Below are 27,068 nucleotides of genomic sequence, written 5' to 3'. Positions count from 1 at the left end.
AACTCTCCTAATTTATCGTTGACTTCTTCATTGAATGTTATCTCCTCATCTACTTCTACCTTTGTTCTACTTTGCTCGGTAGCTATGTCTTTAAAGAGGTCTTCTTGGTCTTGAGGAGTTAAGACTAATCTCTCAGTTAGCAGATCTCCTGCTTCATCTCGTTCTTTCTCCTCTCTAAGTGATCGTTGTTGGTTGGGCTGATCCTCTTCTTGATTCAAATTCGATTCTACATTTTTAATAATCACCTCTTCAGTGCTGGACTTGAATCCTTGTATCCTCATCTGCCCTATGGTTACATTAATTGATGGTGGTACAGGGGCATTGGAAACTGGAACATCCAATGTAGCTACTGGAGGAGGTTTAACGGGTACATCTTCATTTATTTCTATTCCTTCCTCTTGCTCTTGAGTGCCCTCTCTTGCAGCCTTCCCTATAGTTGTCCTTGGTGGAAGGACTTTGGCTAGTGGTATTGCTCCTAATCCATCTGTCACTCTGAGGTCTGTCACCTTCTTTAACAACTCAGACTCCCTCGTCTTCTCACTAAGTATTCTCATTACATGCTCATTGCTATCTTAGGGCCCCACTTCTTCATTAGGGTCGGTAGATGTATTCTTTCTTGAATTTGATCTTTTCTTTTGAGCATACTCCCTATAACCCCTTGACTGAGGTACCCCTGAGGTAGACTACATTTTTTCCCTTTGAGGCACTCGGCCTGACCCTTTGAATTAGCCATTGTTTGGTCCTATTGATGATCACTTGGGAGATCTTTTCTATATTCATGTCCTCATTCATAGACCACCTTATTGGGGAGAGGGTCTTTTTATCAATTTCTAGCCCTTTGTAAGCAGCATCAAATAGGTCTCCATCGTCCCTGAGGTCTTTAGGGAGATTGGTCTCAATTTTAAAATCTTTTATATGTGGCATTGATCACCTATTATAATTTTTCTCTCTTACTTCAAAATTGTCCTAGAGGTTAGCCCAAAAATCCTCCAGTCTAGGCTTATGTCCCTCATATGCCTTAGGCATAGCTTGCTTGAGCTTCTCGTAGGGACCAAAGAATTCTCTAGAATAATCAAATTCTTTTAGGTTCATATTGTGCAGCTCTAACTCTGCTAACTTCACCACTTGTATCTTAGAGCATGAGAAGTATCCAGTAGATACTGAAACATCAATACATGTTTTATGCATAGATGACAAGAGGGACGGGAGGCCTAGTAATTGCCTGATATATTCTAACAAAATTATCCTATCATTACAATACCTGGGAAGCAGCATTGGGTTCCCTATGAATCCCCTAACCCTAATGTAAGTGGAACATGGATTTTGGATAAACCAACATGCCCACTCTCGAATAATAGCCATAGCCTTCAGGCTAGTCCGGTATCCTATATCTCCTATTAGTTTGATTATCACAGGAAAAATGAAGGCATCATTGATCCTCCTGAAATGGGTCTTTGCATTGATTAGAGGAAGTTGGGAATAATATTCCCATACCTTCTTTTATCCTTCTTGCTCTCCTAGTTGACCTTCCACCTGTAAGCCTAGGAATTTGCCAGCTCTTGCGGCCACCCAGATGACATAAGATGTGAATAAGAATTTCTTGGTCTAGTGGACCTCCTTCATTTGCTTGCAGATGTTGTCTAAGAGGATCTGAGGCCAATAAAAATATTTCTTTCCCACCAAGATGGTAGTCATGAACTGAAACATCCACGGATGGAAGTGTTTACAATCGGGTTTGCCAAAGGCCCTGCTTAGCATGATAATCAAGTCCCTTTGGGGCTCCTTCAAGTCTTCTCTCAGGATCTTTGTTGCCTTCAGACCTGGTTTCCTCTCTTCCTCCAACCAGCTCTCATTCATGTGCCTTTTGTTCACCGTAACTTTGTCATTCCATACCTTTAAGGCCTCCTCTCCGGTTGAGAGGAATATCTCATCTTTGATTAGGATGTCGAACACGAATTCCAGCATATTAGGGGACAAATCTATGATTGTTTTTCCTTCTACTTTGGTGCACTTTCTAGTGTTAAGGTTGTAAAATTGGGCAATTGTCATTATGAACTTACGTGCCTACACCGATTGTAGAAAGATGGTCACCTCTACTAGGCCCGATCTTTTGATTCTCCTATGTGGGGCCTCCAATCTTGGCTTATCCAGCTAGGCTCTGATGGCCTCAATTTTGATATGGCCAATTTCAGTGTCAATGATCCATTTGACCTGATCATCCAACTTTGAGGCGTAGACCTGTCCTTGATAGTGGTATTTCATGGTCGTTGGAAGTCGATCAATATCCTTGCCTCTTTTGCTAGAAGTTGAGTCCATCTAACTGATTGAATCTGCAAGAAGAAAGCAAGTTTCAATTCCTTATCCAAAATATTAAAAATTCATTCACTTCAGGACTTTAGGGTTTTGGAGTCCAGGGGTAGGAAGTTTTCCTTTAAAAACAAGGTCTGGAACTTCGGGGTTCTGGGCTAGACAACTTTAAAACAGGATTCAGAACTATGGGGTTCTAGGGTTCCAGTCTAGGTATGCATGGATGAAGTTCAGAACTCCAAGGTTCTGAGTTAGGGAATTTAGGCTCATCTCAATACTCCAGGGTCGTGAGCCAAATAAAAGATACCCAATAGGACTTTAGAAAGAGGACTTATAAAGGTGGACCTCGAAACTCTGGGGTTCTGGGTTTGGGAATTTAATCAACCCAGCACTCCGGGGGCCCGAGGTTTCGGGGTTGGAACTAGGTCACACGGGAACACAAAATGAAAAAACAAGAAAAGAAGAAAAACAAACAAAAACCCGCGACAAAAAAAAAAGAAAAATCTAACCTACAAATGAAAAAGAGAGCAAGAAAAAATCACCGACCTAGTGAAATGAAATGCCCAAGAACGCGAAGGGATCTCGTAAGTTCGGAAGCATGCAGTCGAGTGGAAAGGAAGCAAGAGCTCTGAAGGTGGAATGCACAAATGAGCTTCAAAAATCTTACTATTCATATTTATACCCCCCCCCCCAAAACTCGTCCGTACGAATGCTTTAAAATAGACCTTGGGACTCTGGGGTTCCGAGCTCGACAACGAAAAAACAAAGAACAAAACATTGCACCTCAGGACTCCAAGGTTCTAGGGTTCTGAGGTAGGAAAGAAAAAAATCACATAAGGATCCACCTCGGGACTTCGGGGTTCCAGGGTTCTGAGGTGGACAAGACACAACTCACCTCGAGACTACAGGAGTCTAGAGTTTCGAGGTGAGAAACTCAAAAACACACCTCGGGACTCCGGAATCCCGAGGTGAGGAACACAAAACACAAGAGAAAATACCAACCTCGAGACTCTGGAGGTCCGAAGTTCCGAGGTGGCTAAAGTAAAGAAACAAAAATAGGGGACCCATATTTCAAGACAAGGAAACTAATAGGGGATAGATATACAGGGCATAAGAGAACCCCTCATGCTAAGAGGATGTCTTCCATTGCATTCTCATGATTTCTCTACAGGATTTACTCATATTGATGGAAGATACACTAGAATGACTATTGCATCAATCCATGAACGCATGAGTTTCAAACTAGAAACAATTCAAACGACTATAGTTGTTGTTCTAAGATTTGTGAATGTAACAGATAAAAATTTCTATTACACAACTTGTCCACTAAAAGTTAATGGTAAACTTTGTAAGAAAAAATGCACTCAGCAGGTTGATGATTAATGGTTTTGTCCTAGATATCAAATGACCATGGTAGAATGCAATTACAGTTACCTTTTATGAATGAAACTTACACATACAATTATGAACCTAAGATGAAGGTTACAGTTAAACAAATCTGCGATGTTGATTATAAAGCTGAGTGTGATGCTTTACTTGCAGAGATTGCTCACCTCTCTGCTCAACCTTAGCCCTGTACTAGACCTCTTACCTAATTACACTAATTTCACTTCATACAATACTTATTACATTTCAAAATTTATATATTTTATAGATGTATGATCCTATAGTAAGTTGTACATTTGGATGTTTTTATAAGCTTGTCTATTTTCCTTTCAATCCTACGTTGTGGACATGTTTGTTTATATATTTCCATAATTGTATTTGCATATATTTCTGTAACTGGTCAAGTACCTATATAAATATATATTTCTTACATTGATAAGTACTTTCTCTTGTGACAGTATAATTTACTCTATCTAACAAATCTGAAGCCTCCATGTTGTTATTGCCATCCTGTTGTGCATGCATTAGAATTTTATTTGTTTCCAAATACTTTCTTTCTGGCATATGCTTTCTTTATGTCATCCTTATTAGTTTTGCACATCATATTATAATTTAAATTAGTTCATTTATGTACGCATAGATATTGTAATAGAAAAATACTTCCATTTCTTTATTAAATAAGTAACTTCTTTATATCAATGTCGACAATAAGAATATCTATAATATGCATCTATGCTTACATGTTTTAGAATACATACAACCATGTGCATATTTATGTTTGAACTTACATATTGTACACTAATAATGTGCATCTCTGCATATAGATAAATACATATGTGTATGTACTTCTAAATATACAAGGTGTTTAACTTTTCTTGAAAGCACTGGTCGCTGCATTGCACAATATGTTTGACTACATACTCATCTATACTGGTTAGTTGCCTTGCAGAATATATAATGACTTCAGCAAAGGATCTCATAGCTAAAGTGTCCACTCACCAAAGTAAACAATAATCAACTGAGATCTTGCAAAGCAAATATAATTCACAAGGAAATGACAACCAGAAACAAAAGACAAGAAGATGACAGATTATGATTTAGCGATTTTCAGTTCACATGACTTTTTGTTCGCCACTTCACCAAGATTCAAGCAAAAAACAGACATCACAATCCAAAAACGTTTGTATTCCACCTAAAACTATCCACAAAACAAACATATATATGTTCTTATATAGATTCACATGTATTTATATATATGTATATGCTTGATTACACATATATATGTATTTACATACATATGTATATCTATGTACATAGGTATGTATGCATGTATATGTATTTTCATGTGCATATATATACACACGTATTTATCTATATAAAAATATGTAAGTTTAGAAATATATATTAGATGCCTATGCATATGCCTTGATTTTCTTACAGTTCCATTAATACAAGATAATGTAACTATATCCTCGGTATCATACATGCTTCAATCCCTTCTCTCTTCAATTGTTACAATTCTAACACAGTTATATTCTCTTACAAATACTAGATATCTATACAACCTTCCACACAACAAGGTGATGCTATCAAATCCAGGAGGAAGAAAACAAATAGAACTTACTATACAAAGAATAGGTTCAATATCTCCAACAAACGACAAATGAAATGATATGCACAACAAGCATCTGATAGTGACTTATACACACTATTAGAAATGCAAACCAATGACCCTCAGCCAAATAATGTTCCTCGAGAATATTGTACTGCACCTACACTCATTCTATGGAGTCCTACATTCCAACACACATTGTCTAACTTCTGAAAAAAAATTTGACAAGTTGGAGCTCACATAGGTATGTTCTATTTGTAGAGAAAGTTATGTGGGCATGATTATTAAACATGCAGATAATGCAGCTGTTTGCATGAGATGTTATATTGAAAGAGGCATTCACTATTTCTCTTCATCAAACAATATGGACCCAGGTGAGCAACCTTATATTTTAAAGTGTCTTTCACAAGTAGAAGAAATGCTCATAGAAAGGATTGCTCTTGTTTTGCAAGTTACTCATGCAAGGAGAGGGCAATATAGATATTCAGGCCACACAATTAACTTCCCACAAGATATTTTAGAAATTGCTATTGCCTTGCCATGGAAAATTCAAGATTTAGAAATCCTTATTGTCCGTAGATCTAATTTGAAAGGGTTAACTAATACATCATAGCATGGAATCCACGCACTGAAGCAGAGCGATGAAATAGGCAGTATACACTTGCAATTTCTGATCCATGTCTATCAAACATAGATGCCATTTTTTAGATCTGATCCTTGTACAGACTACACTGAATTGGTGAATGTTGTTCAATATCATACAAAGTGTTCAAAGTTTACCTGCTTGAAAAAGAACATCAGAACACTTGAATGTCATTACAAAGCACCTTGGACTGAACAACAAAACTCAACATTCACAATAGACCATAATAATAGCCCATCCTACAAACCAGCAAGGACTGATAGTCATCTCAATGTTCACAACCCAACCATGCTAGCCATATGGAAGGCTAATGTTGATTGTCACGCTGTCTGCTCAAAAAAGTCAGTTCTCTAATATATTTCTAAATACGCATAAAAAATGGAACACAAATCAAAGAGCTATACTGACATGTTAAAATGAATTGTTGCATCAACAAATACAAAAGATACAGTTCTCTTAGCATATCAAATATTTATGATAGGTATTATTGCTGATAGGGACATTAGTGCTCAGGAAACTTTCCATATGTTGTTGAAACTCCCCTTGATCTCCTACACACGTCAATTTGTCACCCCAAATGTTGGCAAAAAAATCTTCCAACGTATAATAAATTGTGATGAAGCTTCATAGTCATGCATTTCTTTCATTTCCACTTACATGAAAAGACCATCCGAGTTATCAAACCTAACTTTGCTTCATTCAGCCCAATAATATACATACAACCAACAATGCAAAACAAGTAAATGGCAGAAAAGAAAAATAACAGCGATTGTAAATGTCTTCCCCCAGTTCAAAGCCTTACCTGCAGAAGATGACAGTAATTTTCAGTCTTTCTGTTGGAGTGAATTACTTTTGTACAAGTCTTTCCGCAACATTCCTCTACACATAGGTACATTAAGTGATGAAGTTATACTAAATTGGAAACAACTTAAAAGCACGCATTACACTTGATGGCATGTAAATGGAATTGGAGAACTATCAATGACTGAAAATAATGAAGACCTGCACTTGCAAGATATTCCACAAGCAATTGATCGAGAACTTTACGAGTGGGAGTTCTTGTCACAAATAGGAGCTTCAAACCGCTTTGATGTTGCTACTCTTCAAATGCTTGGCATACGTGATTATGACCTCCACTTTAATTGGATTGAATCCGTACCTAATGAATTCCTCCATAACATATCCCCTCAATTCATTTCAACACAAAAAAAGCCAATCAGTTGTCACCCTTGGCAATATTCACTCAAGTACCCCTCTTACTTTTTAGCTTACAGCAAATAAAAAAATTGTACTTGATATTCTAACCTCCCACACTGCACAAAATCTAAATACCTCACCATTACAATTAATTATTCAAGGCACAACAGGTACTGGGAAATCGTTCCTTATTGACTGTATACGGAAAAAGTTAAATTTCCATTTGGATCCAAAGCAATACCCATTTCTTGTGCTTGCACCAATAAGTGTATCCGCATATAACATTCAAGCTACCACAATCCATGTTTCCCTTCGCATTCCTATTCAAGAATATTGTCCTTTAACAGGACATTCCTTATTAATGTTTCAAGAACAATGCAAACATTTATAGTATATTTTGATTGATGAAATGAGCTTCCTTGGCCCACAATTACTCATCAAGCTTGATAACAGATTGCGACAAGCATTTCCCACCAAACAACACAAACCATTTGCAAGCCTCTCAATTGTGTTTGTTTGTGATCTTGCACAACTACCCCCAGTTATAGACAAACTGTTGTATGCATCCCACTCAACAACACTTGCTTTATGGCGTTCCTTCATTGATGTTGTCACCTTAGATGTTTCTTTCCACCAAGAAGGTACGTCCCCCTCACAAATATAGTGTCTGCAACACAACACCATTGCAAGTAGTCTGGGAAAGGCTATAGATGCGTTCAACCCATGGTTAAACACTTGATCAAAATAACCACTTCAACCAAAAAAAACATTTGTTTGCAACCAATGCAGCTTCAAATTCACACAATATCAAAATGTTAAAGCAATTTCACACACTAATTTCTCGAGCAATAGCAATCATTGCACATCACAAAGAAAAACAAACTCAACAAGATGAGAAACTCTCATTTGAAATTCTTCTTTCTATAGACCAGCAAGTCATGCTCATTGCAAATTTATGGATAGAAGTTGGTCTTGTAAATGGTTTTTTGGGACAAATCAAAATGATTGTCTACGATGCAGGTTCTAAACCACCAGATTTACCTAAATATGTTGTTGTCCTCTTCCAACATTACACTGGACCACCATGGGATGCTGCAAATTCAAAACTTGTTCCCATTGCACTAATAACTAGAGGAAACCGCACACAAATTCCACTAACGATGGCATGGGGTATCACTATTCATAAAACATAGGGTTGGACAGGAGACTTCGCTACAATTGACATTGGAAAAATAGAGAAACAAGGTCTTACATTTACAACATTGTTTTGAGTAAAGTCAATTGAACACCTCCGAATTCACCCGCCTTTCACTTACCAGAGGTACTCAAAATTGCAAGGTGGACCATCAACCATTTCAAGAAAGAATGAAGAAGCTCATTTGTTGAAGCTTTCTTAGATCACAAAAGAAAATTACTTACAAAAAAATCCAACACAGGTACTGCAACCACATCACCTATAACCTTTTGCATACCATATATCTTCTTTCATTTATTGTGACACATTATAACTATTGAATCTTGCAAGGTCAGCAACAAATGTAAAAGATTGCATCACAACAAGAACTTACCTTTCTCACTATTGATCACATTCCAAAAAATACAGGTTTGCACAATTCACACTGTTTTCCTTGCTTCTATTTACCCTCCTAATGTTTACTCCCTACAACTATAGTATCTCATATCTTATTAAACCTTCTCTTGTGTTCTTCTACTTGCAGGGCATAAAAGAAGACATCATTTTAAACAACACATGCTACAAGGGTAACTTAATCTCTTTGAGATTTGCGTTCAACGATGCTAACTTGTGTTTGTACTATCCATCTTATTTGCAGATTTCACACCCACCAAAAAAATGACCAAACATATACTCCAACATACTTTCAATAGTTGTAAGTACCTTCCTTTCCTCTTCTTTTTAATCTCCGAATTTTGTCACTCTCAATTATTTAATACATCTACAATGTTCTAATACAATATTATTTCTCGCAGGTACGCAATCGAAACTTAAAAACAGTCTACAAAACCAAGCAAAGTCATTCAAAACTATACAACATCAGCAACTACTCAATACTTACATCAATTTTGTACTTCACAAATAATTCATCAAATGGTTGTATACATGCTGGCAATGCCAGCATGGGGGTTGGAGGGTGGCTAACTTATATTTTCTGGGACCAACACATTAAATTGGTTGGGTTTTATACAACCTAAAATAAAAAACAATTGTAATAACTACTTTATTTTGTTCTTTCATACTATACATCATGTTGCCTTCAGCAGCATGGGGGTTGGTGGGTGGTTAACTTCAGATTTTAGGAAGAACTGAGAACATTGGTTGGGTTATGTACAGTTACATATTTACATATATATATAAACAATGTCATTAATATCCATTTCATTCGTTGCATATTTTCCTTTAATTGCTCTCTTTCTCTATGATGCTCCTGCAAAGCCACCAAACTTTTATTTTATGTTAACACCTTACATTTTTTCCTTTAATTGCTTTCTTTCTCTATGATCCTTTTACACTATCGGCCTCCTGTTGTAGGTACTCCCCACTGCAAGTGCTAGTTATAAGAGTCACTATGATCACTAAAGATCCAACACTATTTATTTAGTTATCTCATATCAATCTATCTATAGTACTTAGTAACTATTATATATATAAGGAAAAAAATTCATCATCTGATTGAAGAATGAAATTGTGTTTCTTTTAATCATTAAAGTTCACATGGTAAGTGAGTAGGAAGACATTCAAAAGACTAAAGAATTTAAAAGATGATATAGACTATAATTTATCTATATATTTTAATATATTATCAATATTTTTATATATAGATATTTTATGTCTATATTTTTTTTTAATATAAAACAAGAAGAATCATTTTTAATATATATTTATAAAAATATATCACAATGAATAATTATCATTTAAAATTTGAAGATTTAATTTCTATTGATTTAGAGTAAAAAATAGTTTTCTCTCGCCCTTCCAATGGAGAGAAAAAAATTGGCTCACAAAAATTGGATGAACAGAGTGTTCGAAATTGGCAAAGCAACCTTTTCATACCAAAAAGAAGTGTGAAAAATATGTCCACTCCAGATAGAGTTTGAGAGAAGCATCTTAGTTGGTCTTTTGCAGGGATTTGTGGTATATTCCAAGAGAAACATAATTGAAAAGGAACCGGTTATGGCAATTTGAGGTGCGGTGATGGCATCCTCTTCAGATGGAAATAAGGTGGCAGATAGGAAGTCTTCCCCTTTCATTTCTGAAGGAGGTGGATTCGAGTCCTAGAAAACCCTTGACAAATCATTTCGACAAGTGGTTACAAGAGAGAGGGCTCGCCCAGATGAAGCCAAGTTCGCCATAGCACACAGGAACAAGCAGGAGGTTGGTTTCGAAGGAAGTGGCAAGTGATATGGAGGAAGGTTTCTGGTGCAAAAAACTTTATCATTAAGCCAAACTCTGATATGAACATAGTTATTAGTGCAAAGATCAATAGACTTAGTATAACAGCCATTTTTTTAGTAGCCCAGAATGTGGACTCCCTTCCGTCTAGGGTTTATATGAATAACTGGTTACATGTTGTTTGGGGTAAAAAACTAGGGTTCAAATTTTCCTTGTGTCAAATGGTGCAAAAAGGTTTGTTTATTATCTTCTTCTATGACAAAGCCAGTCAATATTCGGTAGTCTCAAAACAATTTTGGTCCATAGGACAGTGCACATTTTGTGCCCTAAGTTGGTCAATAGAGGCCAACCTAGAGGAAGTCTTGGCGCTCTCTTGCCCCAGATGGGTTACTATTCACAATATCCCCCCATTTCTTTGGCATATCCTTCCTAAAGCTTTGGATTCCTTGGGAAAAATTTTAAGAATCGATCAGACTGATACACCCCTTCCTCACATGGATGCCCATGTTCTTGTCTCTCTAAAACTAGGTGTTGATATCCCAGATGAATTGACCTTTGACCTAGAAGACAGAATGTACACATGCCCAGTTGAATACTTGGGTGGCATCAATTCGTGTTTCTTATGCAGGGGAGAGGGCCACAAGAGATGGAGTTGTCACCTCCTAACCTCTAAATCAAAACCTATCGGCCCCAATTCCAGTAATAAATCTGCTACCCACTCTAATGGTGAGGCTAGAAACTCTCCCCCTCCCTCTATTGCTCTTAACAACTCTGCTAATACCACTTCTGCTCCCAATCAGATTGATCTCTCTGGCATAGATCCTTTCAAAAAGTGTCTAGGGAAACTCTCCCTCACCCTAGATGATCTTTTCCCTCCTTCTGAAGCCCATAAGGATAATTCCCAAATGGAACCTATTCTGAAGAAAAATTCTGGTCAAAGGAAGAATCATAGACAGAGATTCAAAAAAGGCCAGCAATGGGCAATAGACAGACTCCGGACAAATGATGACCCCTTCAAAAGGAGAAGAGGAAATTTTAATCAGAAGATCTTTGATAAAAATATCTCCCCCCTAGTAACAGTCTCCAAGGTAGGGTTGGTGCTAAGGAGGGAGTAGGTGAAGGGGTTGAGGAAGTGATTAGACCCCGACACCTATCACAAGAAGTCCTGGGAGTGCATTCCTCTTGACACTAGACACTCACTTGGAATCCCACTCCCCATATTATGATCCTAGATATTAGGGTAACAACATACACAAAAGCATAAACAAGGGCTCTCAAAAAACATAACTAGGTTATCCACGGTTCTCATCCAATATGATAATCAATAAATACATGAATATTAACCTGCCAATAATAGAAGCTTCCCAAAGGAAAACATGGAACAACAATAAGGCATTACCATCTTGCTTATTAGACAATATAGCATGAAAACCATCTTTGATCAAATCAGCCAAACTAGAAACACAAACATATAGGGATAGCTTTAGTGAAGTTAGGAATGTTGCTATGGATATTGCAGATAGAAATGTTGAGAGGGGACAAGCTAAACCCTCTATCCCTAGTTGTCTAAATGACTATGATCTTATTGTTATACCGGCCACTAAATATGATCCCTCTGCCATTAGGGACTTCCCTAGCACCCCTACTCCCTCTCTCCCTAATTTCACCTCTACCCTGGAGGTTGTTAATAGGGGGAAGGGGAAGATTCTCTAGTTTCTGCATCTGAAGTTTCACTCAAAAAGATATCCAATGATAGTGGTATTAATAAAGATTGGGCAATTATTCCATATACTAAAAACCCTTGGGAACCATAGGGTCCTACATGTAAAATCAAGAGGGAACCTAAGACCTCTGACCCCCCTTCCAAAATAGCTACTCCCATGGAGGAAGAATCCAATATTGGCAATAAGGATGGAAAGAGGAAAAGAGGCAGACCAGTAGGTTCAAGCAATAAGAAAGAGGTGAAAAACCCTAATAATTTCACCCTTCCTAAATGCTACTCTAGCTTTAGGAGTAGTATGGATTTAACCATATAATTCCTATAGATTTAAACATAGTCTCTTGGAATGTCAGAGGACTGAAATCCCCTGATAGAAAATTCATTGTGCAGAGATTTGTCAGAATGAGCAGAGGGTTAGATGTTCTAATGTTGTAGGAGGTAAAAGCCACAAGATTCCTTTTAGATATTTCCCTAAAATGCATTTGGAGGGATGCTATTTCCTTCTCTACTACCCATAGAAAAGGTAAAGGAGGCACTTCTATCCTACTTCGCCCCAAGTGGGCCAAATCAATCATTATATGGGGGACTTCCCATTGCAACAGGGTGGTATGGCTTGTTATAGATTATAAAGGATCAAATTTTAGAATTTGTTCAATTTATGCATCAAATGACTATTGGGAGAGGGCAGAATTATGGAAATGGATATACCAGTTCGAAGAGATCCCTTGGATCCTTGGGGGGGACTTCAACATGGTCACAAATACTCAAGATAAACAGGGGGGTAATATATTGGAGTGGAAGGGCAGCGAACAGTTCTTCTAGAATAGAATGATTGGCAAACATAGACTTTGAGACCCTCTAAATGGTGCCAAAGATGATCATAAATATATCTGGTTTACTTGGTGCAATTTTCAGCAAGTAGGCAAGAGAATATATTTGAGGTTGGATAGATTTTATTATAACTAGGAATTCTTTAATTGTCCCAAGGATGAAGCAGGAAGGCTAGTCAAGGTAATTCCATACACTCTTTTAGACCATCACCCAATTGTAGCCATGTTCAGTAATAAAGGATCTACAACCAAGAGGAATTGTAAAAATCCATCTTTCTACCTCAATACATCTCTGCTAAGAGACCCTGTAATTAGCAATGTAATTTCCATTATCAAATGGTTTAATAGGTCTGTTTCTATCCATAATAATGCCATAGACAGATGGGTCAAAAATGTCAATAGCTGGAAGAAATTGTTTCAAATGGTGGGAGGCAAGAAGGCTAGAGATAGCATAAGGCTTGAAGGTAAACTTCAGGAGGATCTTGTTGTTGCAGAAACAGAACTAAAAATAGCCCCAAACTCTAATGCAGTTATTGGTAGAGTCATGAATACCAAAGATGCTCTTAGGAGTTTACAGAATGAAAATATCAAATGGGTCAAAATTAGGGCTAGAAGTAATTGGGTTGATCAAGGGGACAGAGGATTAAAGTTCTTTCAAATTCTTAAACAAAAAGAAGCAAGAATCAGAGTGGAAGAAATCTAGGAAGATGATATAAAATTAGAGGAATGGGATATTGTTAGGGCTTTTGCACAGTATTATCAGAATATATTTTCTTCAGAGGAGGGTAATCAAAACATGGGAGAGCAAGAATTAAAATCCAAAGCATCATCCCTAATAGGATTGACCTAGTTGATGCTTCCTCTCTTAGTAAAGCCATCTCCCTAGAGGAAATTAATAATGTCATTAGACAGATGGCATTAGATAAGGCCCCTGGGACAGATGGTCTTCCCATTGAATTTTATAAGGAAAACATTGGATGGATTGGATAGGAATTGTTGGAGATTTACAATGAAGCTTTTAAACAAGGATCGTTGGGAGGTGAGATCAATATAGGGCTTATTAAGTTGATTCCTAAGGATGGGGACAAATCTCTAATAAAGAAATGGAGACATATCACTCTCCTAAATTTCTCCTATAAGATTTTGGCCAAATCTCTTTCTCTAAGGCTAAAATATATTCTCCCCAAGATCATTAGCTTTTCTCAGACAGGTTTTGTAAAGGGTAGATATATCCTAAAAAACATAGTGACCTATTGGGAATCCATAGAGTGGGCAAAGGAATCCAACCAAGAAGCATGCATGCTCCTTCTTGATTATGAGAAAGATTATGACCGCATATGATGGATTCCTTAGGATTCCCAAAGGATTTCATTAAGATGGTCCAAACATTACTAAATGGGGATCTGGCTAAGATAGAGGTAAATGGGCTAACATCATATAGTTTTATACTCACAAGATCTATAAGACAAGGATGTCCTCTTGCTCTTGCACTATTTGTGATAGCATCTGATACTATTAGCTACCTAATCTCAGACAATTCACTTTTGCCTAAGGTCAGAGGGGTAAAAATACCTTAGGGGAAAGAAGTAGCTAATTTCCAATTTGCAGATGATACTTTTGTACTCCTTAGGCTAGAAGCAGAGAACTTGGAGAGCTTCATGAACAAGAAGAGCATATTATGCAATGCATCAGGCAGCAAAATTTCTATAGAGAAATCCATTTTTCTAGGATGGGAGGAAGAGCCTCCTCCATGGTTGGCTCAATGGTCCATCAAATGCGGAGGCCCGGAGCATCAAGTTAAATATCTTGGCATTCCCTTTTCAATCAGCCCTAACATGAAGGCCATGTGGGAATGGGTGAAAAATAGGATTACTAAAAAACTTGGGAGATGGGACAATCAATATCTCTCACTAGCTGGGAGGGTCCGGGTATGTCAGATGATACTATCTTCCTATCCAATCTATTATTCTTCAGCCTAGTTATTCTTTCATTATCAATATATTGTTTTACAGAAAACTATCAGAGATTACCTTTGGTCTGATGGTAAAGGGAACATAAAAAGACACTCAGTCAAATGGGAATGGTGTATCATTGATAAAAAGAGAGGAGCATTAGGATTGAAGGACTTAAGATTACAAGGGGTGGATCTTGCTGGAAAATGGATCATTAGATCTATGAAAGGGGAAGAACCATGGAAAGCCCTACTCAAAAACAACATCACACAGGGTCATCCTAGTAAAGGAAAAAGATGGAAAAATATCCCTCTAAATGATATGCTTGCTAGAGAAATAGATTTCAAGGTCAAAGGGTCTCCAGTCTTCAAAGCCATTTGAAAAAGTTGGGACTATATTAGACAATTTATATCAGGTAATCAAGTCACTTCAAACAATCTAATCAGTGGTAACAGATCCCTGCGATGGAATCTCAAAAATAGAGGTAAGATATTAGCATTGTTACAGGGGTGTTCAGCTAAAGCATGGAATGATAAAGGCATATCTTATTTTGTAGATGTTATAAAAGAGGATTCCCTTTGTAGTTGGGAAGATCTGAAAAACTCATTTGATTTACCCTCTTCTCAGTATAGAACCTATTTTGTCCTCAAAGAAGCTTGCTCTACCTTGAACCTCCCTAAAGTTGTTGAGATTGATAGTGACCTCTTCTTGAAGCATTCGTGTCCTGATGGTTCACTCTTTACCAAGGTTAAATCTAAGAAGATTTACTCCTTCCTCACCAATCATGAAGCCATTTTCTCGCATGTTAATGCTTCTTGGAATCTGATAGAACCAAAATCTTGGGTTAATATTTTTGAAGGAATGTGGTCCTCTCTTGCTGACCCTAAAATTAAATGCTTCCTATCGTGGTTTCTCCTGCATAGGTTGCCCTTTAGACTCCCCAGTAGTGAACCAAGTATGTGTACATTCTGCAAGCTCCCTAAGTTTGTTAGGCATGTATTCTTTGAATGCTATTTTTCTAAAGAGATATGGAAGATGTTTGGTTTTTTCAGCAATACAGATGTATCCATTTATGAGATTATTACTGGTCATATTAAAGGTCTTAAGAAATTTTTCAATAGTTTGTTTGCCCTTCTCTCTGCTTTAATATTGTGGCATATTTGGAAGTTTTGTAATGATAATGTTTTTGGGAATAGTACCAGAAATCTTACTGAGTCTCTCAGGAGACTCATATTTCACAAAATAAATGTGCAGGCAATAGTTTGATCAGATTGAAGAAAAAGAAGCTAGAGGATCTCTTTAAGAGTGGCATGGGGCATCTTGGTTATTGGAAGGTCTCACATGGATACACATGGTCCCAGATATCAGAAGAGATGACTCTATTCAAGATAAATTTGCATAACTTCATGGCAGAGCTGGAAGAGCAGAGGCAGAAGGAGAGGCGGGAACGACAGAAGGCAATACGGGCAGTCCCAATGGTAGTTGTTCCAGGGGATATACCATGTGATGATCCAGATGATATGCCTGATGATGTTCTAGGTGATGCAAAAGGTGTTGTATCAAGTGGTTTTCCTGAGACTATACCAATAGTTGAAGTTGTTCAGCACCCTTACAAACAACAAATTGAAGAGAATTGCATGCTCAGGTGGATGGAAGGACCCAAAGGTTGGTTGACTTGGGTCCCAAGGAGGCAAGGAGATATAATATGAATCTGATTCTCATCATAGGTTACTTTCCTACATTATAATCCTCTTTTGTAATTAAATAGTTGATACTCTATGTAGTTTGTTGGGGTTGGTAGCATATATGTTAAGTTGGTAGTGATCATGTATGCCCCCTTTTTTGCTGTTGGTTGTAACAGCTCCATATGAGATGTCATTATGGCTTTGATCATATATATTTAATAGAAAAAAGAATCTAATTTAATTTTTTAATGAATCTATTTTATTTTATTTTGCATTAATTAAATGAAAATAGTACAATATTCAAAATAAAAAAGAGAATGGTTGAAAGATACATATACATGTCTTATCATAAAAGGGAGCTAAACATAAAGAAAGTCTTGAAAAAAAAGGTCATTATCAATATCCCCTAAATTATAACTTCCAACCAACTAAACCATTATTTTGAACATTCTCCTCTTAAGAATTGTTATATACAAATTTTTAAACAATCCACAATTTTTTCTATAAAAAAATGTTTTATATTTATTTTCAAAAGAAAGTCTCTTTGTATCAAAAAGTTAGGATGATGTTTACTAGTGCACTTTGGATCTTACTAGCTCAAAATTATCTTTTAGGAGTCTAGTCAAAATATCTTGATTATACAATTTTATTATTAAAACTCAATTATATTACTAGATTCGTTTCTGCAAAACCCTCAAAACATCCTTGAAAGCAGGGGAGGAATAATGGCATTTGGCAAAGCGGAATAAATTTACAAAGGTCCATAAAAATGTTGTGGGCACCTCAAACAGATTTGCAGCTCTGAATGCCTCTCAATCATGCACTACAGGAGCAAATTTGATTAATTTACAGCTTAATGATATATGCAAAAGGGTTGTCGGGGTTCCAAGGGGGCCCCCATCCGACGAGAGAAATATAGGTGAATTGGCATCTTCCTCAATTATGATAGCTAACCCGGTTTGGAGAAGGACACAATGGAACCCTAGGGCACCATTAAAGAGACAGGAAAATCCTTTAACACGGAAGAGAGAGGAATTTCTTACCATCCTGAAGGCTTCTCTGGATAATTGTTACCCTAACAAAGGCAGTGTTTCATATTCATCATACATTCGTGTGGAGAGATTCTCTCGAGCCCAAAATGATGTTGCATCAAGGGCAAACAGAATAAAATTAGGGTTAAGAAAACCCACCACAAAAAGCTCAAATTCAGTGGTCCAAAATCTGTGCAAGGAAGGATATAACCCAAAATCAGCAGAGATGGAAACCTCTGGCCATCACAATTCTAAGGAAATTAAGCACCCTATGTTGGATCTACCTTCAAATTTCTCAGCTACTCCTAACAGGTTGGTCATTGAAATTGATAATTATACTCGGGCTAGGTATCAAATGCATTGTAGCGATAGAATGGTCTTTACTCGGTGAAAAGGCTGGGGGATCCCATCGGAACAAACTGCTAACTGGGTGTCATCCTCCTTCAATAACTAGGTAAGAATTGACATCCTTCCTAATAATTTCTTAGCTATTGAATGTGGTAATCAGAATCTTAGAAATTCATTTCTTAATGAGGATATATTAAAATTTAAAGGTCTAGGGTTTGATTGCTGGGAATGGCAACCTCTCTTTCTCCCATCTCAATTCAATTCTTGCATGGTTAATAGAGAAATTTCACTTGATAAATTCCCTGTAGAATTGCACAATAATGACTTTTTAAGAATAATAGGCAACAAAATAGGTAAATTTGTAGAAGTCAAAAAATCAGCCCTAAGCTTCTTTAACTAGCTCTTAATCGTTAAAATGATTATTAACATTAAATCTTTAGAGCCTATAACTCTGAAATGTGATAAATCTTGTTTAACCCTAGAATTACCCTTTTATAATGGTCCCTTCGAAGATTCTATGCCAAGGAAGATCCCCTTCGAGAAGCCTTTCCCTATATCGTTGCTCAAGTCTAATGACACTCCATTCAGATTCATGGAAGGAGGGGGTTTTACCCTAGAGGACTATAAGATTGATATTAACCCTAATCATCTTACCTCTAACATATATCCTCATAGCTCCCCTGTTAAGCCTTCTCTCTCCCCTCTTCCTTCACTACTAACTATAAATTCACCTATAGTTGACTCTCTTCTGGGGGATCGAGATCTGGAAGATGGTGAAATCAATGAGGTTATCCCCCAGAAAGAGCAGCTCAGCCTGACAATTTTGTCATCATCTAGCTCTCTCATTTCACTAGAGAGGTTGAGTCCCTTGGGGTCTCCCCCTTTAATGGAACAAATTGCCTCTGAGCAATTAGCAGAGATGGATAGGCTTCCCCAGATCCAGGATTGGCATCCTTACAAGGTCAACCAATCTCTCTAGTCTCAAGTATGGAGGGCTTTGAGGAGGTAGAGGTTTTCCCTCCATCTCTGAAGGCTATTTCTGATCCAATTGTAGAATCTGAGAATGATCGAGTGGCTAGGGAAGTTAAAATCATTTCCAATTTTGTAGGGGAAGAAGTAGTAAATGACCTCATGGACCTACTGGTTGATGAAATCTGTGATGATGAGGAGTTGGAAAGACAAAGGCATTTCTTGGTCAAAAATCTTGTGGATGTTACTAGAGTCGACTTAGAAACAGATGAACTATTTGTAGCATTAGATAACTTAGAAAATGATAACCTAAATATTCTAGGCATTCTCAACTCTGATAGAAGCAAAGACTCTCCTGACTGTGCTAAAAATAGTAAGAGAAGAGGTAGGAGATCCCTTGATGAACTAAGATCAAAGGATGGAGAAGCCAAGGGTCAGTCTAATATATCTACTCTTTTTAATGCAGGGGAGGGGAAGTTCCTCCCCAAAGAGCCATGAAAATCATAACCTGGAATGTTAGGGGTCTGAATGCCCATAACAAATAGCTCATCTTAAAGTGCTGCATCTCTGATTCTAAACCAGATATAATGTTAATCCAAGACACCAAAATGAACTCCTCTGATATAGCCCTTTTTGAGAAAAAAACTAGGTGTTAGACAGCTAAAGCACTCCCCTGCTACAACGACCTCAGGGGGCTTAGCCATCATTTGGGACTCTAGATTCATCTCGTTTACACCTTTAGAGATTAAGAAAAATTGGATGGGAGGAGAAGTAGTAAGTTATAAAAATACCTAAGATTCAAATTGATTAACGTTTACAGTCCTATCCAAAATAGGGATAAGGCTAGGGTGTGGGTGGAACTGGAGTCTTTCCTCAGAAGTTTCCCAAATGATGTATGCATCATTGGGGGAGATTTCAATGCTATCACTAAGGTAGCAGACAAAAGAGGAGGTAGCAACAAACTTCCTCCAACAGCTATAGATTTCAATCATTGGATCAATAGGAACTCCCTGTTGGAAATCCAGACGGCAGATAATGCCTTCACCTCGAACAACAGAAGGCTTGGTTTCTATAACATTGTTGAGAAACTAGATAGGTTCTTTATCCATGGAGAGCTCTTGGAGCTTAACTTTACACTAAATGCAAAACCCCTCCCTTTAGCAGGATCTGACCATTTCCCACTCTAACTAATCATATTATCTGACCACTCCCCTAAAAATGTCCCTTCAAATTTGAGAGTATGTGGTTCAGAGATGATAACTTTTTAAACTTAATTGAGAACTGGTGGAGAAGCTCTGTTTTCTCTGGTTCGAAGATGTTTATTATCACAAGCAAGTTAAATCTTATCAAAAGGAAGCTCTTAGAATGGAACAGGACTAATTTTGGAAATATTTTTGATAAAAAAAATCCTAATAGAAAATGATCTTAAGAATGTTAACATTGAGGTTCTTGAGAAGGGGATGGATGAACATCTCTTCCTCAAAGAAAAGGCTCCACTCTCTGAGTATGAAAAGAAACTCTCAAATGAAGAGATCTTTTGGAAACAAAAATCGAGGGAGACTTGGTTGAGTGATGGGGACCGAAATACTAATTTTTTCCACAATAGTACTAAGAAGAGGCGATGGGTCAATCGAATTTCTAAAATTAAGAATTGCCAGGGTTCCATCTTGTCTAAACTGGATGATCTTGCCTCTGAGGTAGCAAGGTTTTCTGATAAAATCTTAAACAATATTGAAGGCTAAATCTATCCTTATGAAGATGAATCCCAACAAGGCCCCGGGTCCAGATGGCTTCCCCACAAGATTTTTCCAAAAATGTTGGGGTTTTATGGGGACAGAGATCACGGACGCCTTAGAAGGTATTAGGAACTTTGGTAAGATTCTCAAAGAAATCAACAATACCTTCTTAGCTCTCATCCCTAAAAAAGAGAACCCTGAAAGTTTTAATGACTTCAGACCAATAGCCCTTTGTAACACTCTATACAAAATCTTAACCAAAACTCTATCAGCCAGACTCCAGAATCTTCTCCCCATTATCATTAGTGAAGAACAAACTGTCTTCGTAGCAAATAGATCAATCTATGATGGGGTTATTATAGCCCGAGGCCATTCATTTGGTCCATCTCAATAGGGCACCAAGTATGCTAGTCAAATTAGACATAAGCAAAGCTTACGACAAAGTTGACTAGCGCTTCCTATGCAAATGGTTGGAGGCCTTTGGATTTTCCAAATCCTGGATCAACCTAATCTTTGAATGCATATCCACCCTCAAATTCTCAGTCTTGGTTAATGGTTCCCTGGAAGGTTTCTTCAGCAGCTCAAGAGGGCTCAGGCAAGGAGATCCTATGTCTCCCTTCCTCTTCATCATCATGGTTGAAGCCCTAGGTAGATCCATCTCTAAGGCCAAAGAGGAAGGTGGGATCCAAGGAATCTCAATTACTAGCGGCCTCCCTCCCTTTATGCACCAGCAATTTGTTGACGACATGATGCTTTTTGGGCAGGGAAGTGTAAAGGAAGCGAGAGCCTTCAAAGGCATTCTTAATTCCTATATGCTAGCCTCGGGTCAAGAGGTGAATCTGGCCAAGTCTGCAGTTTTTATGTTCAACATAGACCCCTCCTTAGGAAAAGTGATGAGCAATGTCCTGGAGATTAGTGAAGGAACTCTTCCTTGCAAATACCTAGGCATTCCCCTTGACAAGGGTAGAAGACCCTCAAAATTATGGGACAACTTGTTGGATAAAATCAAGTCCAGGATTAACACTTGGAAAGGTAAATGGCTCTCATCTGCAGGTAGAGCAACCTTGGTTAGATCGGTCTTGTCAACTATGCCCATTTACTAGCTCTCCTGTCAACATTTATCTTCTTCTAAACTTGCAGAGCTCAATAAGCATCTCAGGAATTTATTTTGGCAAGGTGCTAATGACAATCGTAAAATATCACTCATATCCTGGGACAAGATATGCAAACCTAAAGAAGGAGGAGATGGCATTAAAAACCTTCACGATCAGGGAAAAGCCTTGGGTGCCAAGTTGGTCTCGAGGATGTTTAGAACCCCCCACCTCAAATGGGCTCGCTTGTTGCACCACAAATACCTTAATGGAGGGAATCTTATCCAAATCTTTAGAGAAACCAACCCTCCCAAAGGGTCCTTCCTATGGAATTTTATGTTAGACTATAGGAGGATTATCTCTGACAGACTTACTTGGAACATGGGGTCTGGGGATAAAGCTTTTTTCTGGTCGAATTCTTGGGGTGGATATAAGGCTATTGATAATATCCATGACTTTGGTTCTACTCCTATCCTTCTTGAATCACATAGAGGACCCCTGTTAAACAACTATATCTCCCCTTCAGCAAATGGGGCCGGTTGGTAGTGGATCAAGAAGGAAGATGAGGATATCCTGGTAAGGGATAAACAAAAACTTATGGCAATTCTCAAATCAAGGAACATTGCCTTAGGTCATAATGAGGACAAGCTCATCTGGGATGGCTCCATAAGAGGAGAATACAACTCCAAGGATGGGTACTCTCTCATCTCCAAATCATTTATAAGACCTATGACTGAGCTTCCCTTGAAACATTGTTGGGATAAATACCATCTGCCTAAGGCAGGTATCTTCTCCTGGCTTGAGGTTTAGAACAAGCTCTTAACTGCGGACAAATTTAGAAGAATGGGGTATGAGGGCCCTAGCAGATGTCCTCTTTGTGAGGTAGATGAGGAAGACACTAATCATATCCTCCTTAACTGCCCCTTTGCTCACAATGTTGGATTTGGTTCACCAACAAACTTGAATGGTCTGCAACCTTCCCCCACACCATCTTTGGAATGCTCAAGGCATGGCCCCTCCTCAGGCATGGCTGTCTCTTTGAAGGTTTATGGACATCTCTTCCCTCTTCCATAATGTGGGAACTATGGAAGGAGAGAAATAGATGTCTCTTTAAGAATGAAAAGCTAGAGGCACCCAGAATCATTAACAGGATAGAGTTAGCTATCACTGAGCTCATGAACAACCAACTGTCATCAAGCACATTGAAGAATGCCTCTATCACTTTTTGGGATGAAAAAATGAAAAAATGTTGGGAAGGCTTATCCTTTCCTCCCTATGTAGGTGTTGGTCCTATTGCAAGTCTTCGATCAAGGGATGCATGCAAATGGCAGCCCCCAGGCGAAGTTTGGATAAAGCTAAACTTTGATGGGGCATCCCATGGCAACCCAAGGCAAGCAGGGATAGGATGTGTTTTTCATAATTGGGAAGGCAAGGACCTAGCAACCCTTGCCTCTCCAGTTGGCATCAACACCAACAATTGGGCAGAACTTATGGCCCTAGTTGAGGGTCTGCTTCTATGCAGGAAACTAGGAGTTAAGAACTTGGAAATTGAAGGAGATTCGGCTATAATTGTCAATGCTCTGAGGAAAGGTAGTATGCCTAATTGGAGACTAAATACTTTGCTATCAAAAGCTCTTGACCTATGCAAAGATTTTGATAGGTTCATAATCAATCATATTTATAAGGAGGGCAATAAAAGAGCGGATGAGTTTGCCAATTTGGGAGCCGATGGCATCAATCTCCTATCTGTGCCACCTTAAGGCATTAATCTTTTGTTTTCATGTCCTAAGTTGTCATTAGCATGTTCCTCCTTTCATCCCCTTATGTTTCTCTTGCCCAGACTCTGTTTTAACCGCCTTATTTATTCCTCTTCCTACCCCCTGTATTTTTGTATAGATACTCAGACAAACATTCAGTTTAAATATTGGCTTCTCAACCTAAGTCGTTAACTAACACTTTTGTTTCAAATATCACTTCGATCACATATTTCCTTCATTCATCGATATACTATTTTCGGTCGCTAGGGCTGTCTCCTCACCGCTTCCTATCTGATATCCATCAGGTTTTATGTCGATGAAACCTTGGGCTTCGGTGACCTCTTTTATTTTTCCATCGAAATACTTCTTCCATCAATATCAATGCCCCGTCAATGAATGGATCTATTGTCTCACCGAATACCTTTTAGCCTCAATGCCTTTTAGCCTCCTCGAAACCTATTTCCTTATCGATATCTTTTATCAATGAAACTGCCTTTTGTCTAATCGACCATATTCTTTTTATGTGAACGTTTCTTTCGGTGACCCTTTGCACCGATGGTATTATCTCCTCGAATACCTTTTCGCGTCGATGAAAACCATCTCCACCTTCCTCGATATCTTTTATCGTTGGAATTACTATCTCTGATGAGTCCTTTATGAAGTTTATCAGTGTTTCCTTTCTTTCGATACCCTTTTATATCGATGAGACATCATTGGGTCTCATGTCGAAGAAACCTTGGCCTTTGGTATTTCCTTTATCCTTCCATCGAAACACTTTTTCTATCAACATCACTACACTCCTTCGATGAATGGGTCTATTGTTTCATCAAGGCCATCTTTCTTTTGATGATTTGCTTCACTATCATCTTTCATCGATGAGCCCATTAGTAATCTTCCTCGATAAAGTTGCATCGGTTAAACCACACATTGGTAACATGCTTTTTAGCTTCCTCGAAACTCATATTCTTATCGATATCTTTTATTGATGTAGCTTCCTTCTATTTGATCATGATCATTCTTTTGATAAGAACGCTTCTTTCGGTAAGTTTCCTTCATTGCGTCGATGGTATTATTTTCTCGGTAGCCTTTTCCCATCGATGAAAACCATCTTTGCTTTCTTTGATATCCTCTTTCATTGGAATCAATGCTTTCGATGAGTCCCTCTTAGGTTCATTGGTGTTCCCTTTCCTTTGATACCCTCTTTATATTGATGAAACTCTCTTATGTTTCATCGACCTTTTATCTTTCGATGAAAATGCCGCTGTCAGCCAATAACTTTAGTATCTCTTCAACACCCTCCTTTCTTGAACAGTTCTATTGATGAAACCTTCCCCAGTTTCTTTGATTTCATCATTTCGGTAGAACTATCTTCTTCATTGTACTCATTGCATATCCTACCGATTATGAAGTTTCTTTGTTAGCCCTGCTTCATTGATGGAACCTCCTTTGGTTTCATCGATATACCTTCTTTCAATGAAAACAATGCTTTCGATAAGTCCCTTTTGAAGTTCATCGAGGCCCAAGTCAATTCGATAAATCATCTTATCGGTGAAACATCGATAGGTTTCTTCGATTCCTTTTTTTTTTTTTTTTTTGATGAGACATCATTGTGTCTTATGTCGAAGAAACCTTGGGATTCGGTAACTTCCTTTATCCTTCCATTGAAACATTTTTTCTATCGACATCACTACACTCCTTCAATGAATGGGTCTATTGTTTCATCGAGGCTATCTATCTTTTGTTGATTTGCTTCCACTATCATCTTTCATCGATGAGCTCATTAGTAATCTTCCTCGATAAAGTTGAATCAGTAAAACCACACTCATCGGTAACGTACCTTTTAGCCTCCTCAAAACTCATATTATTATCGATATCTTTTTGTTTGATCGTACTTTTGATAAGAACGCTTCTTTCGGTAAGTTTCCTACATGTTGCGCCGATGGCATTATTTCCTCGGAAGCCTTTTCCCGTCGATGAAAACCGTCTCTACTTTCTTCGATATGCTCTTTCGATGGAATCTATGCTTTCAATGAGTCCCTCTTAGGTTCATCGGTGTCCCCTTTCCCTCGATACCCTTTTTATATCGATGAAACTCTCTTATGTTTTATCAACCTTTTATCTTTCGATGAAAATGTCTTTGTCGGCCAATAACTTTAGTATGTCTTCGACACCCTTCTTCTCTCAAACTGTCCTATCGATGAAACCTTCCCCAGTTTCTTCGATCTCATCTTTTCAGAAGATCTATCTCCTTCGGTGATTTCATTACATGTCCTACCAATACTACAATTTCTTCAGTAGTCTTGCTTCATCGACAGAACCTCCTTTGGTTTCTTCGATAACCTTCTATCGATGAAAAATAACGCTTGCGATAAGCCCCTTTTGAAGTTCATTGACACCCAAGTCTATCCGATAAATTATCTTATCGATGAAACATCGATAGGTTTCTTCGATTCAACAGGTGCACCATTTCAGTAAAATAAAAGCCCTCATTTCCCGCATGGTGTTGGCCTATAGGAACCCCTAAGTGCCCTGCCATATACTCATTTGATACTTGCTGCTGAGCTTTCTATAATTGAATGGTTATCTTACAATCCACAGACTGCAGGTAATATGTGGTTTTGCCATAAAACTCATCTACCTCTATTACCCTCAGCTAGACTCAGGCAAGACAGAAGTCCCATTTACCCCCTTTTTTTATTGTATCCTGGATATCATCCATTTTCAGGTATAGCATCTAGGTACATAAGCAAAAGGTGGTAAACAGGTGATTCATAACTATGGATGACAACTTCTCAAAATGGAAATTATCTAGAAACTCTGTTTATGAATATGCCATATTGATGACTTTATAATTTCATATATATGAGGTTAAGAATTTAGAAACATCAGAGAAGGATGTTAAATCATGCTGGAATACTACATGTGACTAACAATCCTGGCAAGTGTTTTGAAAACTAACCATGCAGGAGGGTAGGGCCATCTTGAACAAATGATAGGATGAAAGCTACTAAAATGACAAAAGACTACATGCAATCAAGGCTCAAACTCTTAAACAAAGCACAAGGAGAACAGTGATAATTGAAAAATAGTAATATGGGCCTGTAAGGGAAAGAAAATATCTTCCCACTTGCTCACCCTAGCCCGAGGTGTTATTGTATTATTCTGAATCTATGCTTATTGTAATTAGATGTAGAAACTATCTGGACTATGGTCTCGGGAAAGGCCGGAGGTTTTCTCGCCTCCACTCTTTCCTACCGGCACCCGCACGAGTGGAGTGATGTAAAAATTTGATTTTGATTAATAAAATTTTTGGCTACGGCCTCTTACCAATCAAAAAAAACAAAAAAAAAGAAAGTCTCTTTGTTAAATACAATAAAATAAGAAACAATAACTGC

Source organism: Cryptomeria japonica, chromosome 2 (genome assembly GCF_030272615.1).
Source record: "Cryptomeria japonica chromosome 2, Sugi_1.0, whole genome shotgun sequence".
NCBI lineage: Eukaryota > Viridiplantae > Streptophyta > Pinopsida > Cupressales > Cupressaceae > Cryptomeria > Cryptomeria japonica.
Note: the sequence above shows the minus strand (reverse complement) of the source record.